Source organism: Pleurodeles waltl, chromosome 12, assembly GCF_031143425.1.
Source record: "Pleurodeles waltl isolate 20211129_DDA chromosome 12, aPleWal1.hap1.20221129, whole genome shotgun sequence".
Lineage (NCBI taxonomy): Eukaryota > Metazoa > Chordata > Amphibia > Caudata > Salamandridae > Pleurodeles > Pleurodeles waltl.
In genome coordinates, this window is record NC_090451.1 from 294,770,107 (window position 1) to 294,795,999 (window position 25,893).

Sequence of the window (25,893 nt, forward strand, 5' to 3'; positions counted from 1 at the left end):
GCGGTGTTTGTTTGTACCGCTGTGGCGGTCGGAGTGTTAAAGTGGCTGTCTATGTTGGCGGTTTCCGCCACGGTCGTGATTAAAAAAAAAAAGCCGCCGGCCTGTTGGCGGTTTTACTGCCGTTTTAACACCGACCGCCAGGGTTGTAATGACCACCTTAGTCTCCTAAATTAAACCTTGTTGCATTGTTGCCAAGCTACCAAGGGTTGAGCTAGGTTTCATTTACTGAGACCTGACTGGACCTAAGTGGAGGTTAGTGGCCTATTGCTAAGTGTAGGTACTTACCTGCCCTTTCCAATAACCCATTTTCCAACATGCATGATCAAAATATTTTCGAACACTAATGGTTTTTATGATGAATTTAGTAATAACCAGTGAATTAATAATGTTGAAAATGAAAAAAGAGTTTGATCAGACATTTAGAAGTGTGTTTATTAATGTAGTTTAGTTGTTCCATGTTATGCACATGAATGGCATTTAGGGGCTGCCAGGGGTCAGAGCTCTGACCCCTGGCTTGCCCTTTACAACCCCTGACACTGCCTTTGTGACCCCTGACACTGCCTTTGCTACACCAGGCCTCAGAGGTGGCAAAAGGGGTAGCTCACATTACACAGGGGTAGCTCACATTACCGGTGTCAGGCTTCAGTCTCCTTTCTATTCATTGTTATTACATTAATAGGGGTTAATAATCTATCATTCACTATTAATTTGATAAAAAAGTGGAACAGCAGGATCTGGAATGAAATCTCACTTGGCATCTCAGGTATATGAATTAAAATACTTTTCATTATATTATATATGCGAGCATGTGGGTAAGAGAGAGTTCGGGTAAGAGTGTGTGTATGTGTGACCATGTATGTTAGTATGTGGGATAATGCATGTGTGTGAAAGTGAGTGATAATGTATAGGTGTCTCAGACTAAGAATGAGAAAGAGTGAGAATGAGTGATTGAGGGTAAGAGTGAGTGCAATGATTGTGGTGTCATGAAGGTTAAGGCCATGTGACATCACTTTCTGGTGTATGATGTCACTTCCGCTACCCCTGACATTATGGTGAATTGACACCCATGGTTACACCATTTTAATTAATATGGGGGCTGTTCTGTTCATCTTGCTCCTTTTCATTACGCCTCCCAATTAATGTCACCTAGTGGGTCTTTTCTCCCCATAGTCTTTGCAGAACACAGGACACTATGATGTAACTATTTATTTTCCACGGATTTAATGTATTGTGAATTAAGCTCTCTTTGTATTCTAAAAGTGTCTAAAGTCCAAGGAAATTGCCAAAGTAGTTCTGATGAGAGCAGATAGAAAACAATATTGTATTGGTCATTGCTTGAAAAAAAATCATAATGTGTTTCCATCTCCAAACAGCAGCATTTCAGAAGCTGCTGGAGTCTTACTTAGAAATAGATTGGTACTATTTGCAATATTGTGACAACCTTGTTTCTGATTTGTTCTAAATGTCTTATCGCTAGTTATGCTACATTGAATTTGCAGTTTTTGCTTATTACCTATTTCTAAAATGTGAATAAAAAATCCTTGATTCTGGGTGTGAGCGGGATTTTTTATTTTCCTCTGGGGATGTTGTTTGTTCCTCTTATGATTTTACTGTTCATTGGAACATAGAATAACTCAGATTTCTAACTATGTACTCTAATTCTGAGGCTTTATGGCATATTCTACATTTCTCTGTAAGGCTTAATGTGATTTTGTAACGAATCCCTTTACCTTTCACATGTTCTAGAACTCCATTCTTGAGTGGTTCCAGTTAATATTTTATTACTCTGCTAAATCAATGTTTGGCCTAATATTGAGGTGGATGTTCTTCAACTCTAGATCAGTGATGTTGGAGCAGAAAATCTGAAGGTAATGTTTTGTGTATCTAAGATTTTGTGGTTCAAGGTTCTACTCCCACATTGTCATCAACTATGTCATCCAAACTTGAATGATGTAATATGTGAGGTCGTATGCCATATATGAAGGTGGCGCACAATATAGTTAGCTCCGAAACTCTAATTGGGGAGTTTCAGTGCTTTTTGTTAAAAAACAATAACGTTTATTTTGTTAACCCTTTCACTGCTAGGCCTTCTCCCCCACCTGTGAAGTATATGGCACTGCGCTGTCTCAGTCCTGCTCCATCCAGAGCTTTGCCCATTGCTGCGCGTGTTTGCAGTGCCTTGTTTGTTCCATCCTGTGCCAAATCGCATTGTCCATCGTTCCCATGTGCAAAAGCTCACCTGTCTGCGGGGTTCGGGCGTTGGTGGTTGCGCTGCAACCATTGCTCTATTATCTGTCCCAGGAGTGGTGCTTTTGTAACCAATATAGAACCACAACTCCCACTATAGATTGTTGGCGGCCATCTTGGGGTGTGGTCGGGCTATAAATACCAGCCACACCCTGGCAAAGACGCTCTCTATTCTGGGCCCGGAATCGAGCGAGAGACGGAGAGTTTGGAATTCCTGCATCGGGTTCATTCTAAGGTAAAGAGTTGAAAAGAGAGTGACGAGTAGGCCGTACTCGCAACGGTAACTTTGTTTCTAACGTTTTTTTTTTTTCCTTCTTGAGCGTTCCCTAAATACGCTTGCACTTTAGATTCTTTGTTGCCCTGTTTTCGAGTTCAAATAGAGTTCAGGAAGTATCGCTGGCATTGTTCCTCTTAAGAGAATTACGTGAAAATCTAGAGGCCTGAAGAACATTGGATTAACCGTGTTTCATGTTTTTAAAAAAAAGAAATGATATTCATTGTTTACATTTAAGAATCACGGTCCATGGTTGCAGTGAGACATTCTTTGATGAGAGTTCTTCTTAAATAATCTTTGTTCTAAAAGAGGCCACTGCATTTTTGTTTAATGATAATCTCTAGAAAAACGTAGGGCCATATGTACGAAAGCTTTTTCCCATAGACACAGAATAGGTAAAATCCTTTGGTACATCTGGGCCTTGTGGTTTCCTTTTAGTGTTGTTTTTAGCATCTGATGGTTGGACCAAGTCTTATTTAGACTTTCCTTGGATATTCAAAGATTACTATTTTAATATCAACACAAGATGTTACATGCTTAAAAAGTGACAATTGTAATTACAGTTTTTCATTGTGCTGCATTGTGTTGAAAACCTTTTGTTTTTCAGATCTCCTTCCTAGCTCTTCCCTTCCTACTTTCCTTCCCCTCTTCGGGCACCTCCAACACTCAGCACTATAAAGGCACTCTGAGTTGGTGTTGCCGGGAGGTGGGCCTCTTGTTCAGCAACACGTAGACTTCCAAGGAATTGGACGCTCTGACACCACCCCCCAAAACCCAGAGATGAGCACTTTTTTGGCTAGTTGCGGTAGTTCTCTCTTAGGCCACCATAACTTTTTGTCCACATAAGCTATCAATGCAAAATTTCTGTCCTTTCTTTCCAACACCTGGGGATTCTAAAAGCACCCAGTCTTTGTAGATTACCCTGAGAGGGACTGAGTAATTAGTCAAAATACAGCTACATTTTGTTTTTTTCAGGACAAATAGAAAAAAGTGCCTCAGAAGAAAGTGTGTGTTTTTCCCCTGCAAATAGCTTCAATGAAGGGTTTGCACTGCTAAAATCACCATCTGCCCAGCTTTCAGGAACAGACAGACTTTAATCAGAAAACCAATTTGTTCAACACAGTTTTGGGATTTTACTGGGACATAGCCCATTTTTCCTATTTTTTGTGCTTTCATCCTCCTTCCAGTTAGTGGTAGAAATGGGTATGAAACCAATGGTGGATCCTGATGCGCTATACATTTCTGGAAAGTAGACAAACATCTGAATTAAGCAAGGGGTAATTTGTGTATATCCTTCAAGGTTTTTCTACAGAAAGTAACAGTTGAATTTAAAAATGTTTCAAATTGAGTTACAAAAACAGCCGTTTGTGTCTACATTTTCATCTGTAACATCTTCTAACTAAGGTATATTTTCAAAAGCAATATATTGTTATGTCCTCTGGACCCCTATGGTTGTGGGGATATATAGGGCTTATAGGTTCACCAATAACCCTAGGTACACAGAGCCAATAACTGAGCGGCACCTTGCAATTCTTTTTCATTGTGTACCGTGCTTACAGAAATTCATTTAATAAAATCTAAGCAGCGAAAATTAGATATCAAGGAAATCTATATATTTCCAAAATGGGCACAAGATATGGAGTTTAGAAGCAGTGGTTCTTTGCACATCTCTGAATTTGTGTATACCCGTACTAGCATGTGAATTAGAGGGCATTTCTCAAAATGACTTCTTTCTTGCACACTGTATTAAATTTGGAAGGTGCAAATACAGAAAAAGACAATTGATAACAACACTTGTTCTACTATTCTAGGTTTCCCTAAGTCTCATGATAAAAATGATACCTCACTTGTATAGGTAAGCCTAGCGCCCCAACAGGAAACAGCCCAAAACGCAAAGTGGACACAGGACATTTTTCCAACAAAAACCGACCCTTTTCATGCAATGTGCCTAGCTGTGGATTTTGGGCTCTAACTCAGCTGGCACCTAGGGAAGACTAGCAAACTTGTACATTTTCGAAAACTAGACACCTAGAGAAATACAGGATCTCATCAGGTTCTGTAACCCAGAATCCTTTGCAAACATCAAAATTTGCAAACATATTTTCCTCATAGTTCTCTGATAGAAAGTTCTGTAAACTGTGGGTAGCCAAAGACTTTCTTCCACCCAGGGTTCCCATAAGTCTCCAGATAAAAATGTTACCCCACTTGTATGGGTAGACCTAGTGGCCACACTGGAAGTGGACCAAAACACTACATGTATCAGCACATTTTATCCCTGAAAACTGAACCTCTTTTTCTGATGTGGGCAGCTCTAGATTTTGGACTCTAACTCTAGCTCAGCCGGCGCCTAGGGAAACCTAGCCAACCTGTAATTTGAAACCAGACACATAGGTGAATGGGAGCACTTGTGTGACAACTCCTATTGACCTCTGTTGTTTCCATTCCTGTTGCTGTAAAGTTTGTTTTGTTTAGTAAATTTCTAGGGTTTCTTAACCCAAAGTTAGAAATTATTACTATACACAAATATAACGTCACGGTAACCTTCGGCGTTTTATTCTGTGAATTTGTGGGAGTTTCGATCATATTCATCCAACTCCCTCACAGTGCATACCTTTTGACTGTGTTTAGTAGAGGGCTGAATAAAGGACCTGGCATGTCCCTATGCCCTATCTCCACACCATGCACGGCCTTCAGCAATGCGAAACATGGGTTGGCTGCAAGGTCCAATACACTGTAGGCTGCAAATGTGCCATTATTTCATGGTACTGCATTACTCTAGTGGGATTACAAAACCATGATGGGTTCCACAAAAGCCTAGCAGAACCTCATGGGTCCTTGATGGATGGATGCAGAGAGACTACAGCGGACCCATGGCACAAAAAAAATATTTTTTTTATTTGACCCTTTTCTTCTGGGGCTACCCCGTTATGGCCAGTGGATACTCTTAACTGCACAACACGGGACCAAGTCCACATGTCCTGTAATAGTGTCCACAACAATTCTGTTGATGTTGAGGCCATCCAAACAGATTGCTCAGCTCCTCAGGACTAAAGCTGGCAATTTGCATGGAGAAATATGTTTTTGGACCATGCGCTGTGGATCACCCTGAAACCTTCCAGAAAGTAGGTGTGGTATATGGACTTTTTTTTTAAATGTTTCATGGAAATATACCAATGGGCAAAACAATAAATGCTTCACTAATAGAAACTCTGATATAGAGTGACTATCATCACAGTATATATATTTATATATACATACACACACATCATCATCATCATTTAACTTTATTTCGGTAAGTAAAAACATACCATAAAAGTACAATACAAGCATCATAAATTGTTAATTTTTGAAATTGGTAGAACACTAAAAAAATATAAGCACAGTAAAAATATAAAAGAGATAATAAGGAGTTAAAATTCAAACAGAATGATCACAATATATATCTCCTAAATTTAGAGTGTACCACACAACAAGGACCCTATTCCCTATGCCCATAGGTGTTTAATAATACAATAAAACAGTGTCTTAATATTGAAAGTTAAATACTAAAATCAGACATCAAGAAGTCAATTAAAATGCATATATAGATCTAAAAAATAGCTACCCAGTCTTAGGGGGTCATTCTGACCCTGGCGGTCGACGACCACGGAAGCACCGGCAACAGGCTGGCGGTGCTTCCTTTGCTGTTCGTCGCCCAGCCGGGTCCGGCGGTTTCCCGCCGGATTTCCCCCAGCTGGGAGAATCCTCCATGGCGGCGCTGCTTGTAGCGCCGCCATGGGGATTCCGACCCCCTTCCCGCCAGCCTGTTTCTGGCGGTTTTTACCGCCAGGAACAGGATGGCGGGAACGGGTGTCATGGGGCCCCTGGGGGCCCCTGCACTGCCCATGCCACTGGCATGGGCAGTGCAGGGGCCCCCCAGCAGAGCCCCAGCAGGATTTTCCCTGTCTGCTTTGCAGACAGTGAAAATCGCGACGGGTGCAACTGCACCTGTCGCACCCCTGCAACACCGCCGGCTCCATTCGGAGCCGGCTTCAATGTTGCAGGGCCTTTCCCGCTGGGCCGGCGGGCGCTCTTTTGGCGGTCGCCCGCCGGCCCAGCGGGAAACTCGGAATGACCCCCTTAGTCTTTAAAATTGCTAGTCTGAGGTGCCAGATTGATTCGAGGAATTTTGCCACTGGTAAAACTACCTCGGCAGATGGATCAGATTTAAAAATTCTCTCAGCATACAAATGAGACCTGGCGCCTATAGATTTGCAAAGCAGGATAATCCAACAAACTCTTTGTTTGTGATATGCATGACAAAAAAAGAGAACATATGAAATAGACTCTTCACGTTGGCAGCCCATCGGGCAGAGCTTGGAACTATTAGTAGAACAATGCCAATTGTACGTTAGGGAACACAAAGGGAGGGACCCTATTCTGAATTTAACAAAAAGAGCTCGCGCAAATGGAGATAATGCTATATCCATATAAGGCTCAAATTCATAGTGGAGTTTGAGTAATAGATAATTATCAGACATTGACAGCGGAACAATCTTAGTAAATTGCACAATCTGAGCGTTGTGCCAAAAAGCATCCTTCAGTAGCTGCACAGCATTTTTAGGAATGGAAGAAGGGTCCAACCAATAGGACCCAAAACCTAGATGGAATAAGGATTCTTTGACATAGGTACACCATTTTGTTTTACTGATATTGTTACTGCCCACCAATTTGAGAAGCCCACAACGAAATGGAGAAAGGGCATCTGTTATCCAGAGCTGGATCCAATATAGCAAGGGCCTTAAAGCAGCAATCTGCGAAATAGAAAAAAGATTTAAATCCATACGGATGGGCAGAGATGGAGTGCTAGAAAGAACTTTTAACAATGATTTCAAAAATTGATTTTCCGCCCTTTTCAAATCCGCCAGGTTACAATGGCCCCAAAGTTCAGCACCATATAAGCCCCCCCCCGGGCTTGGAATTTATATATTTCAAGGGCGGGAGACATTGCAAACTTGGGAGATCTAGAAGCAAGTCTTACAATGCCACCCGCCCTTTGCTTCAGGCACAATAAGGATTTCTGGCGGTGTGCATGCCAAAGGTGTGAGTCTTCCAGTTTGATGCCTAAGTAGTCAAAAGTGCCCACTCTTTCCAAGGGAGCACCATCTAGGTATACTGGTCTCTTCATTTTCCACCTACTGTCCCCAAAGACCATATACTTTGTTTTTGCTGAGTTGATTTCCAACCCATGGTCTTTGCAAAACTCCAAAAATCGTGATAGCAATCTGGAAAGGCCCATGGCAGTTCGCGAGAGTAACAGGGTGTCGTCTGCGAACAGTAGACAGGGGAACTTCTGGCCACCCAAATTCGGGACATCACCATAGCAATCTAAGAGGTATGGAATTCAAGCATTAATAAACAATAGGAATAGGGTGGGCGCAAGGACGCACCCTTGCCTCACACCTCGCGTTGTAGAAAAAGCTGGGGTCAAGTCACCAGCCGAACCCCAGCGCACTCTGGCGTAATTGTCAGAGTAAAGATCTTGGATAACATTGATCAAAGAACCCGGAACTCCAATATTGCTCAAGACCTCCCAGACCTTAGCACGCGGGACAAGGTCAAACGCAGATTTCAAATCAACAAAGGCCACAAATAAATGGCCTTTGTCTGCGTCTACGGTCTTCCACTTGATGGTAGTAAATCGGAAGACCTGATTGATGGTACTGACCTTGTCCCAGAACCCAGCCTGGAGATGGCTTAAAACCTGATTTTTTGTTATCCAGTGTTTTAATCTGGATAGCAACTGGAAAGAGAATATTTTTTGCAGGTTATCTAATAGACTAATCGGTCTGTAGTTCCCAGGGGAGCTCTTATCTCCTTTTTTATGTATAGGGACAATAATAGCCACCTTCCACGTATCTGGGTAAGAACAAGTTATCAGAACAGTATTCGATAGCCTATTAATGTACCGGGTCCGATGGGACACTGTCTAAGCCAGGAGCCTTCCCTGTTCTTTGAGCACGGATTGCCAGCTCAGTTTCTTTTAGGGTAAAGGGTGGCACAGGGGAAAAGCACAGTGAAGAATCAATAGGAGAGTTGTTCGGATTGGGGCAAGACCCATAAAGTTCCCGAAAATGAGAGCCAGGATTCTGCATCATTGTGACATTCAGGAGTAGATGAAAGGGCGGGGTTTCTGCGTGAGACTAGGGTCCAAAAAAGTTTAAGGTCACAGGCACTAGCTGCCTCCAGCAGACGCTCCCACAATTTTTCTTCGTGTTTAAGTTTAGATGACTTACAAGTAGAAGCATAGTTCCTTCTTGCATGTATGATAGCATCCTGGCTCTTTAGCTTTAGAGCTTTGGACAAAAGGCTCTTAGCCTCCCGACACTCCTTATCAAACACTTACAATTGGACAAGGAGGAATTGTTTTGGGTTGAGGGGGGTTTAGTAAAAAGCTCCTTGAGATCCATAAAAAGGGTCGCATGAGAGGACATAACTTCTGAGGGAGATAAGACAAAAGAGTCATCAAAAAGCTGGTGGCAAGAGACTAGGTCATGAAGCTTATCATTAAGCAGGTTAGATTTCAAAAACGAAGACCATCTCACCACACGCCTATTGCTGGATAATTCCAACCAATCATTGGGAGCATCCAGAACATAAGGTGGAGTGAGCCCTGAAAAAAGAGTTGCATTATATTCAATTTGTAAGGGGGCATGGTCGCTAGTGTACAGAGGACCAACCTCAACATTGATTATAAAATGCCAGACTCGCAGATCAAAAATAACGTAATCCAGGGTGCTGCTATAGTGGCCTCTGTAGAAGGTGGGTCTAGAGTTGTCATTTAAAAAACGGCCATTTCCAAAACGCAGGCCATAAGTTACTACAAGGTCTATTATCTGCATGACCCTAAGGGGAGGAGTCCATGGCACTGGTTGGATTGAAAGCGGGCGAAGATTCCATACTTCATCTTCGGCCTGGATAGACACAACAAAAGCTGAATTGAATTCAATTTGGGCATTGAGGTCACCTGCAATAATGACACAATATTTAGAATAAAGATCGGATAAAAATGTGTGCAACAGATGAATAGTACCAGACTGGCGGTTAGATGGACCTGGCCTATTATAAATATTAATACATAGCACTGGAGTGCCTGTGATAGGCCATATTGCCATTGCAAGGATATCACAAGAGTCAACAGTGATTTCCTTTACTCTGCCCACTTCAGTCAACTTAACCCAAGTGCATAGACCCCCAATCGCCCTTCCCCTGGTGGACGGAGTCGCCTTTTTAGTGAAACAACAATAGCCTTGCCTATACGCACAATCCGTAGCCCAAGTTTCCTGAAACATACATATGGAAAAAGATTCAACATAAGCCCCCCAGACCGGATCAGATAATTTGCTCTTGATGCCAGCCACATTCCAAGACAATATTTTCCTTTTTGTAATGCTACAAGCTGACATACAAGAGTCGGCATCGGGAGCAGAATTGGAAGTCCCATTAGTGGTGCAGGGTAAAGCCCTTATAGTATTGGCACCCGAACCAAGTGAGGATCTTGTAAGTGTCGTTGCCCAGACATGTGGAACATTATGTTTGCAAGAATTAGAATGGGATAGTCAATCCACATCAGATGTATCCCCTGAGGTGACGGGGTCTTGTATGAAGGTACCTTTATTGTTGCAAACCAAAGCGTCCCCGTCGCCTGGACAAGGCAACAAGCCAGGGGGGACAGTTGAAACAGAGACATTTCGAGGAATTGGGTTGGCTCTGGGTGGACGCAAGGACGTGATCTTGTGACCCACAGCAGGCAAACTTTCTCTAAAAAAAATGTCAGAGTCAGATCTTGATAAATTACGAGCTTCCATCTGCAAGATCCCTTTAACTAAAGCGGGGCTGACAAGATGAAGTTTGATAGTATCCCACCCACCAGGGCCTCGCACACGAGAAGCAAAGGCAATATCCGCGTGGATGATATAGCCACAACCCCTAGTGTGGCGAATCCAACACGACACCTTGTTAATAAGAGAGGAAGTGTCTTCCCTCATGTGAGATGGAAGTCGAGGGACGTTACACATGTCGATGCAGTTTCGGTTGGGCACATGAGTAGAATGGGCCACAGATTGGCCTGGATTAAGAGGAAAGAGTGGCGAATTCGCTTGAGCAGAAGTCGAGTGATTTCCATGATGATGACTATAACTAGAACCCTTGACCATTTCCCATGGCAGTGGGGAATCTACTGGCAGAGCAACAGGAGCCAATGGCCGAGAAGCTTGTGCAGTGGCTGAGTTCGGGATGAGCTGAGGAGTTAGGTCAGGTTTTTTGAGTAATTTAAGGACCTCAAATAAAAGACTTTTCAATTCCCCGACTTCACGCTTTAGACTAGATACCAGAGCTGAGACATCATCACTAGGAGGATCAAAAATGGGTTGAAAAGGCAAAGGCACAGGGAGCGAAGGCTGTATGGCACCTGCTAATTCTGGTTGGTCCAAGGCAGAAAACCGATTTGTACATGGAATCCCATTGACAATGGAAACAGAACGGATTACATCCAAATTAGAACTAGTGCCAGGCGAAAGCACGGAATTAGCCAGACCAATCGAGCTGGTAGTGACAGCAACCTGGGCTAAAGTTTTCTGAGGCTGAATGTCAGTAGGTTTAGTGGAGCTAGTCGTTAGAAATGGAAGTAAAGATCCTGATTTCAGTTTCTTACAGGCATTGCCCTCTTTTTCCTTGAGGATGGATTCCACTTCCTCAATTAAGTTATCGATTTCTCTAGAAACGCAATTGGAGTGGAATTGCATTGCTCTGTTGGATTTAGAGCTTTTGGATTTGGCTATAGCCAGGTCAGGACTAGAACGAACCTTGCGCTTTTCCATGCTGAATAGAGAATGGGGAAGAGAAAAAGGAAGGAAACTTACTCGGCACCACAGGTCACCGCTGGTCGACGCAGCACAAAAACCGAGAGATTAAAGGGTATGGCCCAGCCCAGCCTCCTCCGGGCGCTGACGGGCGAAGGACGAGCCCACCCTTGGCCTGGGCTTTGCCCGGGCGCCGCCCGCGCGCGTCCCGTGACGGCGGGAGCGCAACGAAGTTGTTAAAGGGCTCCTGCCCTGTAGGAAATGGCTCCGCCCCCGGCAACAGCAATGCACGTCCCGCGTCGGCGGGATCGCAACGAAGTTTTTAAAGGGCTCCTGCCCTGTAGGAAATGGCTCCGCCCCCGGCACCAGCAATGCGCGTCCCACGACGGCGGGAGCGCAACAAAGTTTTTAAATATATATATATATATGTGTGTGTGTGTGTTCACTAAAAAACAAAGGTTACATGGATGTTATAGTTAGGAAATAGAATAAAAAACATAGAAATTCACTTAATAAAACTAAAGATTACAGGTGCGGGTATGTTATAGTTAGGATCTCAATTTATTCGCACAAAACCATAGAACTTCAGCAGTTATAGTTAGCTTAAGTAACTATAACTTGTGCCCTAAGGTGAGTGGGGCTGTGAGTCTGTGCATGCGTACCTCACTGGGTCTGTCAGTGGGTGCATGGGTCTCTGAGTGGTTGTCTGAGTGGATATATGAGCCTCTGAGTAGATGTGGGAGTGGATGCATGACTCTTTGAGTAGATCTGAGAGTGGAATCATGACTGTCTGAGTGGGTCTGTGAGTAGGTATGTGTTTCTCTGAATAAGTCTGTGATTGCGTGCATGAGTATCTGAGTGAGTCTGTGAGTGGTTGCATGCATGTCTGAGTGGGTCTGTGAATAAGTGTGTGAGGATCTGAGTGGGTCTCTATGAGTGGGTGTGTGAATGTCTGAGTGGGTGTGTGAGTGGGTACAGGAGTCTCCGAGTGCATTGGTGAGTGAGTGCATGAGTTTCTGAATGGGTCTGTGAGTGAGCACATATGTCTGTGAGTGGGTCTGTGAGTGGGTGTGTGAGCCTGAGTGGGTATGTTAGTGGGTGCATGAATGTCTGAGAGGGTCTGTGTGTGAGTGCCTGAATCTCTGACTGGGTCTGTGAGTGGGTGCATGGGTGTCTAGGTGGGTCTGTGAGTGAGTGTGTGAGTGTCTAAGTGGGTCTGTGACTGAGTTCATGAGTCTCTGAGTGGGTTTTGAGTGGGAGCATGAGTGTCTGAGTGTGTGTCGGAGTGCGTCTGTGAGTGGATGTGTGAGTGTCTGTGTGGGTGTGTCAGTAGCTGTGTATGTGACTTAGCCACAAAGGAACCTCACCTGTCCCTTTATCCAACAAGAGTCCACAGTTTTGCACAAAACATTTAATCAAGTGGAGATCTTTCTGCCTCTTTGGGTACATTCCCAGTATGTATTTTGCCCTGCCCTACAGCTGCATAATGCAGCACAAGGAAATGTTGCCAGTGACCTTGTGTGTGTTTTGGCAACATGATTGTTCCTGGTGCATATTTCTCTAGAATGTTGTGATAACATGAAGTCTTCTATAGAGAGGCCAATGAGACTTCAAAGACGTGAATCTCAACCAGACCAGGGGTTTTCCTGTTATCTATATGACATAAGTACTTCTTTGTTTTGTGGGGATGTCCTCATATTCCTCTGATATAAGTACATGCCACCAAATCAGCGGGAAACACACTGGGGGGCCCCGTTGACAAGCTGTCCATCATCCTGGCAAAAGGCTGGAAGACCTTTGCATACTACTAAGGTGGATGGTGCAGGGCCAAGCAGGCCAAGCTTCCAAGTTATTTTCACATTTGCAAACTTGTAGCAATTTAAAGGAAGAACCATTGACTCTGCTCTCACCAGGAGAGAACAAGAAAGAACCCACTTGTCACAGTCAACACCTAATAGAAGAGGGGGCTGCGTGGCACACCTCCCTGGGCCGATCTTGGCACTGGGGACCCCATTCCTGGGGCGTCCACCTTCATTCAATAGGGGAGGGGGATGTGTAGCCCCATCCACAAGCTGATTTCAGCCCCGGTGCCCCATTCTCTGGGGCCCGGTCTTAACATATATTATTTTAATTGGGGAAAGAGGGTGCTGTGCTGCCGCCTCCCCAGGCTGATACCAGCCCAAGGGACCCCAGCCCCCAGGGCCCAGCCATGTCTGCTGAGTGCCCCCCAGGGCACCCAGTGTGTAATGGGACTGATGGGGGAGCCTCAAGGCCCCCGTAGTCCCAGCCGGCTTCTGGCCTCCTGCAAGTGCCGGCATTACTATTGCACACAGGGAGCTGCTAAACATGCAGCTCCCGGTATGAAAGAGCAATCGTTTCTCCTCTTTCCCTGCCAGCATCTTTGCGGGCAGGGAAAAAGATGAAACCTCAGTTTCCAGTGGATGGGAGCAGTTTGACAGCTCTCACCTGCTGGAACCGGAGAGTTTGCTTTTAATTGGTGTGAGCTGTCAGCTCCCACCAAGCAAAAGCAAACAGCTATATCCCGTGAGTGGGCACCCTAGGATATAGCAGGAGCTGGCCTTAGGGTGTGGCGGTCCCCAGGGCCATATAGGGCTCCACAATGGGGGGCCAGTGCACCCTGCCTTAAATGTTTAATTAAGCCCCAGGGAGGAGGTGGTCCCAGGGCCGGGGGTCAGCAACAGACACACTACATTATTTTATTTCAGCCCCTCGGAGGTGGCGGGCTCCAGGGGGCAGCAAGGGGGTGCACGATCTCTCTTACATATCTCTTCCATATCTTGACCATGGTGTGCCCCAGGGTGGTGGCCATTCCCGGGGCTACTATAAGCCCTAGGTGGGGATCCACGTGTGCCCACCTCCTTTTTTCACCCTCCACTGCCCATGGGATGTTGCCCACCTGGGGACACAGAAAGGGAGAAGCATGGGAATCTGTACCTTTTTTTCAAAATCTTAGATAAATCCACATATCCATCTGCAGATTTTACCATCAATAGATAGATAGATAGATATGGATAAGGATAGAGATATAGATATACGTATATAGATATATATATTGGCAGTTGCCAGTAGATAGTGATAGTTTGTGCCATGTTTCCATAGAAAAAGCGTTTTTTGACTTGCCTATATCTTTGGTGCCGTTTGACGAATCTTCACTAAATTTTCCCAAAAAGTGGCCCTGTGATTCTTGTTGCACATGGGAGGTTTCAGGGTGACCCATCAAGCGGGGGCCAAGAAAAAGGGGGCTCAAATACATTGTGTTTCCCAGGTTAATGTCCCTAGGACCTGTTAACATGTCTAGAGTCTGAGCCACTGGACGGAGTTATACCAATGTTGGCAGAAAGCTAGCTGTCGGTATGCAGATTGTGCTTTTTGTTATTTGGTGTAAATCCATTCAGTAGTTTAGGAGATATTTAAGGGCAAATAAATTTGTATATCTCTGGCTGTGAATAATTTGCAAAATTAACAAATTTTCACAAATGCTCGTACAATTGGCTGACCTCAACCAGACTAGAAAGGTGTGACGGCCATTCTATTTCAAGGGACGTGGTCCCGGGGGTGAAAATTAAATTTGAAAGTGGCACAAGGGGCCAGGACAAAGGTACCCTGACCCCAGGGTTGTGATATAGGTGTATTTTAGAGGCAGATTATAGGTTTCATATTCCATCACAGTGCATGATATACGGGAAAGGTTGTGAATTTTCATAAATTTCAAAGATTATGGAAAAATTTGAAAGAAAAACCACACACTCATTTATAAACTAATTCATTCACTTATACAAGCACTCAGAGGTTTAGGCACCTACTCACACACCCACTAAGGCACTCATGCACCCATTCAGACCCACTCATAAACTCACACACACACTTTCAGACTCTCTCAGTTACTCACACACCCATTCACACATCTACCGACACATACAGGCCCTGTAGCCGACCTGCACTGTGCACAGCAAAGGCCGTACGTGACGCGGGGTTGAGTGGTGATAAGGGCTTGGCTGCAAGGACTTGCTGCAAGGCTAGGCCTTGTGACCACCCCCGCCGGACATGGCTTACAGTATAGTAATTAAAATGACTTTACATTAAAAAAACATAGAAATTCACTACAAAAAACAAAGGTTACAGGAACGTTATAGTTAGATTTTGAATTTACTCATACAAAACCATAGAAATTCAGTAGTTATAGTTAGAGATCTTTCAAGTAACTATAACTCGTACCCTAAGATAACCTTAACTCACTCCTTTGCTATGCACAGCTAATTACTCCATAAATTATGTCCTTGATGAGATCTTGCATGGCATCTTTGATATCACTGCAATGTTTGCAATAACATTACTTACAAGAAAACTGTGCCACGCATAGTTTTTCATCCACACGTTTACTGCAACCATTACATTGATATCAATGATGTTATCAAAGATGGCCTGTGGCCAACCCCTATAACCACCCAACCCCAGACTGTGGCCCTCCTCCCCAGGCCTATCTCCACCCTAGGGACCCCATCCCCAAGTTCTAGCCTAATCATTATTTGTTTTATTTTGGGGAGGGGGGACCATCCACGGCTGCTGATCTCAGCCTCATCCTCTAGGGCCAGTCCAAGAGACCTGGGTGCCCCCAGGGTACCAAGTCACAATGTTGGGGACTGTGGGGGGGAGATTGAAGGGAAACATAGAAAACCTGTGCTTGCAGTAAGGGAGAGCTGGAGCACCCCCAAATAAATCATTGCCCCTGGGACTAGGCCCACCCAGGGGATCATTTAAAAAAAAGTGCAGGAGCCCACACTTATTTTCTTTCCCACAAATTCAAGAAAAATGATTTTCTGCTCTGGATGGGTCCCTTTGGGACCTCAGCAGCAGAGCTAAGGGGTCAGGGTGTCTCTACCCTGTCCCCTTTTCTTTATTTACCCTTTTTTTAATGGGACTCTGCTGAAGCCAAGTCCCAAGATGGCTGCCAACACTTCCTGGTTGGAAAAAGCATAATCTATGTATCAAAAGCTAGCTATCTGTCAGATTTTGTGTAATTCCGTCCAGCGGTTCAGGCTATATTCGTGTCTAAAGGTCCTATGAGAATTAACATGGAAAACATAATTTTTTGCCCCCCCCCATTTTCTTGGCCCCCACTTGACGGATCACTCCGAAACTTTCAGTGCACAACAAGAATCACTGGACCACATTTTTATATATATGTATATTTATATATTTATATGTATGTATGTATGTATATATATATATATATATATATACATATATATGTTTATATATGTATATATATATATATATATATATATATATATATATATATATATATATATATATATATATATATCGAATGAAGTTTCTATTATCCCGGCATTTTACAGATCCCTTTTCTCCATTTTTGACAGTTGACAGTGCTGGTTCCTCAGCAGGGAATGCCGAATTAAATCCCCAAAAGATTCTTCTCCTCTCTTCATTCTATGTGGAAAAAAAGATGAAGCACACTCAAAGGTCACTGTGCTGGCATATATTTATTAAAGAAATGCTCGCTCTGGTAGTAAAATGCTTTACGCGTTTCAGTCTCACTGACCTTGTTCACAAGCATTTTCACTGAAAAAACAAAGGTTACAGGGATGTTTTTGTTAGGCTTACATTTTAAACGTACAAAACCATAGAAATTCGCCTGTTATAGTTATAGTTATCTCTAGTAACTATAACTTGTGCCCCAAAGGTATATATAACTCACACCCCCGCCATGCATAGTATTTTCATCAAAAGATTTACTGCAAATATTACATTGATATTATCAATGATGTTATCATAGATGTCATGAGTGCCGCCATTTGTGGGGTAATTAGCAGTGCATGGTGAGGGAAGACAGATGAAAATCACACTTTCTGACAGTCAGAGCTGTTTGACGGCTTTCACTGTCAGAAAGTGGACTTTGTTTTTGCTTGGTGGGGGCTGCCAGCTCCCATCAAGCAAAAGCAAACAGCTCTGTGTGGGCACCCTGAGACACAGCAGGAGCCAGCCCTGGGGCATGGGGGTCCCCAGGGTCATCAGTGGCTCCTCAATGGAGCCGCGCGGCCTCCCTCCAATGTTACACAGCCCCGGGGAAGTGGTGGTCCCCAGGGCTTAGGGGTCTGAAATAGACTCCCTTCATTTTTTTATTGTAGCCCCAGGGAGGTGGTGGTCCCCAGGGCTGCTAAGAGGCTGTGAGGCCCCCACATTGTTTGTCTTTAATACCCCAGGGAGGTGGTGGTCCCCAGGGCTGCGGGGGGCACGCAGTCCCCCACATCATAGTTCAGTAAAGCCCTGGGAAGGTGGTGGTCTTTCAATGTATTGTGCATGCTGTGTCATCACAAATCTAATGGTCTGACTTCCAACTGGGCCGATTAGAATATTATATATTCTGATAAAAGCCCAGGACGTTTACAGCCTTTGGAGGGGCTGAAACATGTTGACACATAAACAATAGAGTCACAGGACCAAAAAAACGAGTGTACCCCCTATTGCTCTTAGTTTTAATCATACCTACTGTCACTTTGAACAAAGGGATACCTTGGTGAACAGTAAGGTAGTTGTATCTTTTGACACCAATAGGATCTTCATAAGTGCTCCCAAAAGTCGGTTGAGCCCACCCTGGCCTTTAGGAGTTAGATTGGACCCAATAATAAAGCATGCCACTCCAAGAGTAGATGAGGGTCACTAAACAAGAAAATTTTTTATTCTTGTGATGAAGGAACAACTGTGGCTGATCCTGTAAAGTGGTCAACATTGTGACCAGCCTTAAGGTGTAGGGATACTTGTGTACTGATAGTGCATGAATTCGGGAGTGGTGTGTCTTCTTAGTGTACCTTCTGGGGGGTTAGTTGTGTCTCCTTCTCCCCAAAAAAGCCTTCCAGCCCTCTGGAGTGATAGAACCGACTCGATGTTCAGTAATCCATCGGATCCATTGTTATGTATAATTTTAAACACTCAAACACACCTGCTACAGTTGGTTTAGAAGTTAGCATGCAGCTCCTAAAAAGTGTTGTGAACTTATGACCTGCTGTTAGCAGAGTATGCTTCAACTTTGGTTACCATGGTAACAGAGCTACAGGAGGATAGGGAAGAGAAGTAAAAAGAATAGACAGCTTGTGAAAAAAGCATGCTAATATAAGTAATTGTGATTATGGAGTGTTTAAGAGGAAATGTACTTTTGTACAGCAAATGGAGCAACAAATGGTGAATGATTAGCAACAGTTTATAAAAAAAATGGGTTTCTGGCTTCCAGGTGGATTTGTGCATCCACTGTGATTTTACACAGGGCGCTCCACTGAGCACCGTGGGAGATTAGCAAATTGTTTCAAAACCCACTATAAAATGGCATTCTTCAGAGGGCTGTTAGAAAGGGTTAACAATATTGCCCCTTCAGAAGTAGTGTGAGACGGGTCGAATATGGAAGGAAGCTTATGATTTGTTTCCTGCCTGAGTAACCTTGAAAGCAAAGTTGAAATGTTTGCCATTACTGGTTGCCTTGTATGAGAGTGGTATGCCATTCTTCTGCTCAATTCTTTGCATGTTCTACCTGAATCTGAGAGACAAAAATACAGAACAACAAACATATTTCACAGGTATGTGAATTAGGCTGTAGTTTAAAGTAAAATTGTATTTGAAAAAACGTGTTTGTATAATATAGTTAAAAGTATGTGCAGAAGAGTGAAAAGGAAGGGGAAGGGGAGAGCACATACTAATAGTAAGGAACAGTACAGTGACCAGCAAAGAAAGAAGAAATATTTCAAACGAATATGCAAAAATTGTTACATTTATTTATTAAGGAAGTACATGTACATGGAATATATCAGTAAATATGTGAGTAGTACATGGTTTGTACCGACTAAGGAAATCAAATAGATATTTATTCTGCAAGTTCCAGTTTTGAAGAGGTGGGGTTGATCACCATACTGCAACAGCCAGACAGTAAGTAACACAGGGGGTCATTCTGACTCCCGCCGGCGGCGGTAACTGCACACCCGGCGGGAGCCGCCGAATGACCGCACCGCGGTCAAATGACCGCGGCGGTCATTCTGAGTTTCCCGCTGGGCTGGCGGGCGACCGCCAGAAGGCCACCCGCCAGCCCAGCGGGAAACCCCCTTCCACAAGGAGGCCGGCTCCGAATGGAGCCGGCGGAGTGGAAGGGGTGCGACGGGTGCAGTTGCACCCGTCGCGATTTTCAGTGTCTGCCACGCAGACACTGAAAATCTATGTGGGGCCCTGTTAGGGGGCCCCTGCAGTGCCCATGCCAGGGGCCCCACGACACCCGTTACCGCCATCCTGTTCCTGGTGGTGAAAATCATTGATCAACGAGTGGAATGTAGTGGTGTTTTTGACCACTGACTTTGTGTTGCACCACTTTGCACCTGGATTAGCTGTCGAGTGCTCACAAATTGCAGACTACATTTTGTATTCAGTTCAGCTGCCTATTGACTTTATCATAGCATTAGACACTGCCATGTTAAACATGTTCGTACTTTTCCACATTGTAAACTGTGCTTGTTTTCGTGCTCTTCCTCACCGAAGAGCTATGTCATATTATGGGAGAGTTAGTCAGTCAGCATGATAAGGACAGCAGGGAACGGCTTAGGCTTTGGAGAGACAACTTGGGAAAATGGCCAGTTCCAACCTGTTTCTTTCAACTCTGACCTAATTTAGATAGCATGTTTGAATTGCTAAATAAGGTTTTTTTTCCAGAAAGCTACTTCTAATTTTTAAGGTATAAAAGACCCAGTGCGACAGTGAGAGAGTAGAGTGACCTCAATCAGGATTCTTAACGTCAGATGCCTGATATCTGTGCTGTGAGGGTGGTTATCTTTTTCTCTTTTGCAGTCGAAAGGAATCATCGTCTTGCTGGCATGAGAAAGATGAAGAGCTTGGCAGGCCCTACGGTGATTAATTTTTACTTCATATTTGCTTTGCATAATATAATGTAATTACATATATTTGCTGTGTACATTGCAGTTGAGAATCATTTTTATATATTTTCCTTTGATGGCTGTGACTATTTTTAGATGTGGGCTTCTAACCTCCTTTTTAGGATCCTCATGGTGAAATAAATATAAATGTTTTCTTTGAAATGAGAAGTGCATTCCAGAGATTTTTGTCAGCTCAGTCATTAGTGAAAACAAAACAGCCAGTCTGCCACCCATTCTGCAAGCAACATACAGATTTACATAATCATAGAGACATGCAACAGCCAATCAGACAGAGGCACTTACATATTCAGTCAGATGTTCATACAGCACTTATGTATGCAGCAGTAACAGAGCTAGTTGCAAACACACTTATATACCCCAACACTCAGTGATAGAGCCACTGAGAAATATATACAGGTGATATATATATATATATATATATATATATATATATATATATATATATATATATATTTATATATTAAACAGCACAAAATGCTGAGGCACCAGTTTAAAAAACATCCAACTACATTTCCCATAGTACACCAAGTTGTTACACCCTTTTCACTGCAGTACTTAATCTTAATTATGCTGGAATAGAGTAAAAGATACCACAGTTACAGTCAACATTCATAATAGTGCACTATTTTGTAGAGCTGTTATCCTTTTTGTAATCATTCACAACTGCCAAGAAGTTTTAGAACTGCTAGAAGAGAGGTAAAATACATCACCTCCATCGCTTGCTCACCTCCACATTTCAATGTCTTGGTTAAATGCCATGCAGTAAGGAAGCAAGCTGGTCATGCCACCATAACTTAATTCACAAACACAAGCAGGCTTCGTAAGGGGGCCACCGACCGTCAGCTCTAAGACAAAGCATCCAGTTGAACCTTAAACAACACAAAATGCTGAGGCACCAGTAAAAAAAAATCCAAGCACTATGTGAAATCAGCTCCTCTCTTCTAGCAGTACTAAAACTTGTGTCTGTGAATATATATATATATATAAGGAGAGAGAGAGAGAGAAAGACCTATACAGAAACTAACATGGCATGTCGTATAGCGAGATAGTCGTTTACTCATCCATTGACACACCCAGAAAGGTATTGATGCACATATTTACATATGTAGCCAAATACTAACACTTCTAGTTATCTATGCAGGCAAGTAATCCTTTAAACATGTGTTGGGCCTGCTACTGCAGAGTCTGTGTGTGTAGTTTTACTGTCAGCTCGAGTTGCTATTTAAAACTGCTTGCCAAGCCTTACACTTCCCGTCTACAAAATATAAGTCGCTGCTAAGGTAGTGCGAACTTAGGTGATAGGGCAGAGTGGTATATGCTAACACTGTAACCCATGTATCTTTAAGTTTTAGTGAGTTGCATGCACACTTGTAGACTCATATGCCAAGTTAAACATCTAGTGTGCCACCCACACTGCAAGTCATATAAGTGTTTTCAAAAATATGCAGACAGTCAGAGACACTTACAAATTCAGCTACATGTTCATACAGCACTCATGTATTCAATAGTAATAGTCAGATGCACACACACTTATACACCTCAACACTCAGAAATAGAGCTAGTAAGTACTATGCACAGCCAGTTCCATACACATAATCAGATAGCATCATAGTTACTCACACATGGAGTGATACATCCAAAAAGGGGCTGATACACTTATTTACATATGTACTCAAGTACAAATACTCCTACTCACCCAGCTAGACAAGTGCCCTCTAAACATGCATTGGACCTGCTACTGCAGAGCCTGTGTGTGCAGTTTTACTGCCAGGTTGAGTTCAGATTTAAAACTGCTTATTAAGCCTTACAGTCCCCTTCAACTACATATGTCATACATAAGGGAGGCCATAAGTAGGCCATTGGGTAGCATACTATGGCCCAGATTTTTGGTGGCCTAGCACCATTCCAATGCCACAATAGTGTCATTTTTTTTACAGTAATGTGCCATTGGAAGGGCAAAAGCGCAGCAACATATTTACAAAGTGGTGCAATGCTTGCTTTGCGCCACTTTGTAACCCCTTGCACTACATTATGTCTGCGCTAGGCATAATGTATGCACGGGGGGCGGTCTGGCATTAGGGGGCTATAAAAATAGCTCAAAGAAATCTATGAGATTCCTTTTCTCCATTTGTATTAGCATTTTTTAACACCTGCTAAGTGCAGGCATTAAAAAGAGGCTCCCATTTTGTTGAATATTCCTCTTGGTGCTTTGCAGGATTAGCGCAAAAAATGTTGACGTTAGTCCTGCAAAGCGGCGGACTAGAGTAAAAAATGATGACGCTAGTCCCCCTGACTACCTCTATGGCGTGCTGTATTTTAAATACAGCACACACATGGTGATGTTGGAGTATTCTGAGGGGCGTAAATCTGGGTCTATGTGTCTAAAATGTAAGACATGTACCTTGAAGTTTGACTCAGTTACACATGCACTTACAGACCCATACACCCAGTTATAAACCCAGTCTTTCATCAATACTGTGATTCACATACCTGTTTACAAAATCATAATAACTACTCCCACATCCAGTGAGACAGCAAAAGAGGCACTTATAAATTAACTCAAACACCCACATAGCAGATATATATCTAGTAGTATAAGAGACAACTGCACACATAGTTACATACCACAATACTCACTAACATGGCCACTAAGCAATTCATACAGCCACTTACATACTCATTTAGAGACCCTTAGAGTCACTAAAAAAGTCAGTCACATATCAGCATATTTACTTCAACATCTGGTGGCACACCCATAGAGGGATTGATACACTCACTGAGATGTCGGGTCGGTCCACTGATGGAGATTTTTTCCAAAGTTGCTCCAAACTTCTCCAAACATCTGTATCTTCTTCCAGAAGGTCTTCAAAGGTCCTTTTGGAGTCCACAACTAACTTCAAGGTTCTAGAAGCTCTGAGTTGCTCCTGGAGTGTTAGGACTCCATCCTTAAGAATGCACCTGGCTCAAATCTAAAAATGGGCACTGATCAGCTGGTCACTTTCTTCAGAGTTTAATGCAGGGGACTCTGGTCAGCTGTTTTCTATCTGTAACAAACAGGGAGTCCTTTCTTGACACAGTAAAAGATAGGCAAAGTAATTTAGTGGTGAAGCCCAAGTGTGCAGCTGATGCAGTTCTTCAGAGTGCAGTGTCCAGGTGCATGTCAGAAGTCCAGCAGGGCAGTCCTTCTTCTTCTGTTCCTTGAAGGGATTTGAAGTGTGGGTGCAGCTCTGCCATATTTATCCATGCTCCTGGGTCAAAAGCAGGAGGGGTAACTGTCCAATCACGGGGAGGCCACCACCTTCTTTGATGACCACTTCCTGGGAAGTGTGGCAAAAATCTATCACAGGGAGCAACATTCCTCAAAAATCCAAAATGAGAGAAATTTAATCTCAGAGGTTAGGTCTGGCTGAGCCCACCTGCTGGTGTGACTAGGTTTCCCTTAACACACCTCTTTCCAGCCCTCTTCAAATATTATCAGGGGACACCTGACTGTCTGGTTTTGCAGGAAGCCGGGGAGGTCCACTTGCTGGCTCAAATGTCTTTCCCTCCTTTGAAGTACAGTCTGGCTGCTCTTCCCCACCACGTTTCAACATCTGCTGAGGCAGTTCTCCTCCCCCAGGCACTTCCTTTGTGATCTGCCCAGTCCACTTCACACCTCATCAAGGCAGTCGCAACAGGCTGCCAGAGGCTGGCCAATCAGGGAAAGACACTACAGAGCTGAAGCTGGCAACTTTTAGGTAGAGTTCTAAAACTCTTTCCCTGAGTTAGTTATATTAAGTTCAACAATGGCAAGTTGTTGTATTTATCATAACAATAAGTTTGATGCCAAACTTGAAATATCTAGCTGAGATAGGGTGGCACAATGAAGCCCGTGGTCGGATGATACGTAGTTTTTATTTTTGTTAAGAGTTTTCACAGTGATTCTGGATTTATGAGGGTTTTCGGCTGCTGCTCTTCTGATTCTCTTCTCGCCGTCTTCTCTTTACAGGTGGGCTCACAGGAGGTGCATGTGGGAAGAGAACGGAGACAGACAGTAGTAAGTGGTCTAATATTTATTTGTCTTTTGTCTTACTATTATTAGCTCTGTTTCCTTTCTTTCTCTCTTTCTACTGTATGCCCTCTGTTTGGTTTGAGTCCTGTCTTCCTCTTTTCTTTCCTTTCCCCTTCTGTTTTCCCTTTAGTTTCTTGATTCCTCTCTCTCTCTACTCACTCTCTCACTTTTCCGGCTTTCTTCCGTGGGTATTGTGGCCGTCTCTGACAAACAGTTGTCAGGGCACTCATGAATCAAAACTCAGTCCTCAATGTATGTTTTTCTTCCTCCCAGAACTTGATATTTAGTTCAAAATCATCAAATATAAGTCGGACCGGGATTGGTAGACAAAGGTTCAGTTTAATCTTGAAATCAAAAGTCCATCCGGGCAACAACAGCCGTCCTTGTAAACAATATCCATGAACGCATTGCGGCCTTCTCTGTATGGGTATTTCTTTTTTTGTTCTTCTGTCTACTTTCTGAGTCTCCTTCTTTCTCTTGACCTTTCTCTCTTGATCTTGCCTCTTTCTTCCTCTATACCGGCCGTAGGACAAGTCTATTCCTTAACCTCTGTTCTTCCCTTGTGACTTCCTGAATGTCGCACTCTCTTTGTGTACGTTCCTGAACAGCCTCTAATCCACCTTCTCTGGGGTCTTATGTCACAGGATTCCTAATTAACAACTCAACAGACTGAACATAAAAACACCACTCCTGGGACATTAGTGTAACAAAAAGGAAAAAGCAAGCACACAGAAAAAAAAAAAAAGTGGCTGAACCTCCAATAGTACTGTCCTTATTTCCACCCTTCTTCTTCCTTCGACCCGTCCACCTCCCTATTTCTGGTATGTTTTGCACACGCACCTGCAATGGCCACACTCTTCCCTGATTGTGGCTGGAGTTCAGGTTATAATGCCTCCTGGGCCTCTGCGATGTCCTGACGTACTGGTGCTGATCCCGAGGGCTTCCCTGCTGGTCTCCACACGGCCGCCGTCAGGACTGCTTCGGTCGTATCTCTCGCTCCCTTTTCTTTCTTCCATTCCACTGAGGTATTTTCCATTGGTTCCCACGTTGCTCTCAGTCAATTCGTCCTTCTCCTCCCTTTTTATCCTCGTGACAGCGCAGAGCGGCAGTTTCTGCCTGCGGTCACCCGGAAGCAAAACTTGATTGGTTTCCGCCCGGAGGACTTCCAGGTCGGGTGTTTCCCTTATTTTGATGCCCCTGGGGCATGACGGGTCCGACCGAGGTAACGTCGGCCAGTCACACTAGCTCTTTTTTAGATTGTATTAATAAAAAATAAAGTCTCCCCATGTTAGCCTATAGAGCCCATTCACTGCAATGAGGGAAAACAAATTTAACTATTTTTCCTTCACCTGGGCTTATAAAACATCTTTTATAAAGTCCCTACTTATAGTTGCACTGCAACCAAACCTGGGGGCACCTAGGGCACTCTTTAGGGGTTACTTATATGCACAGATATGGTAGTTTATGACTTTAGAAGTAATTTTAACTTTATTTTAAAAGCAGCTTGCAAGG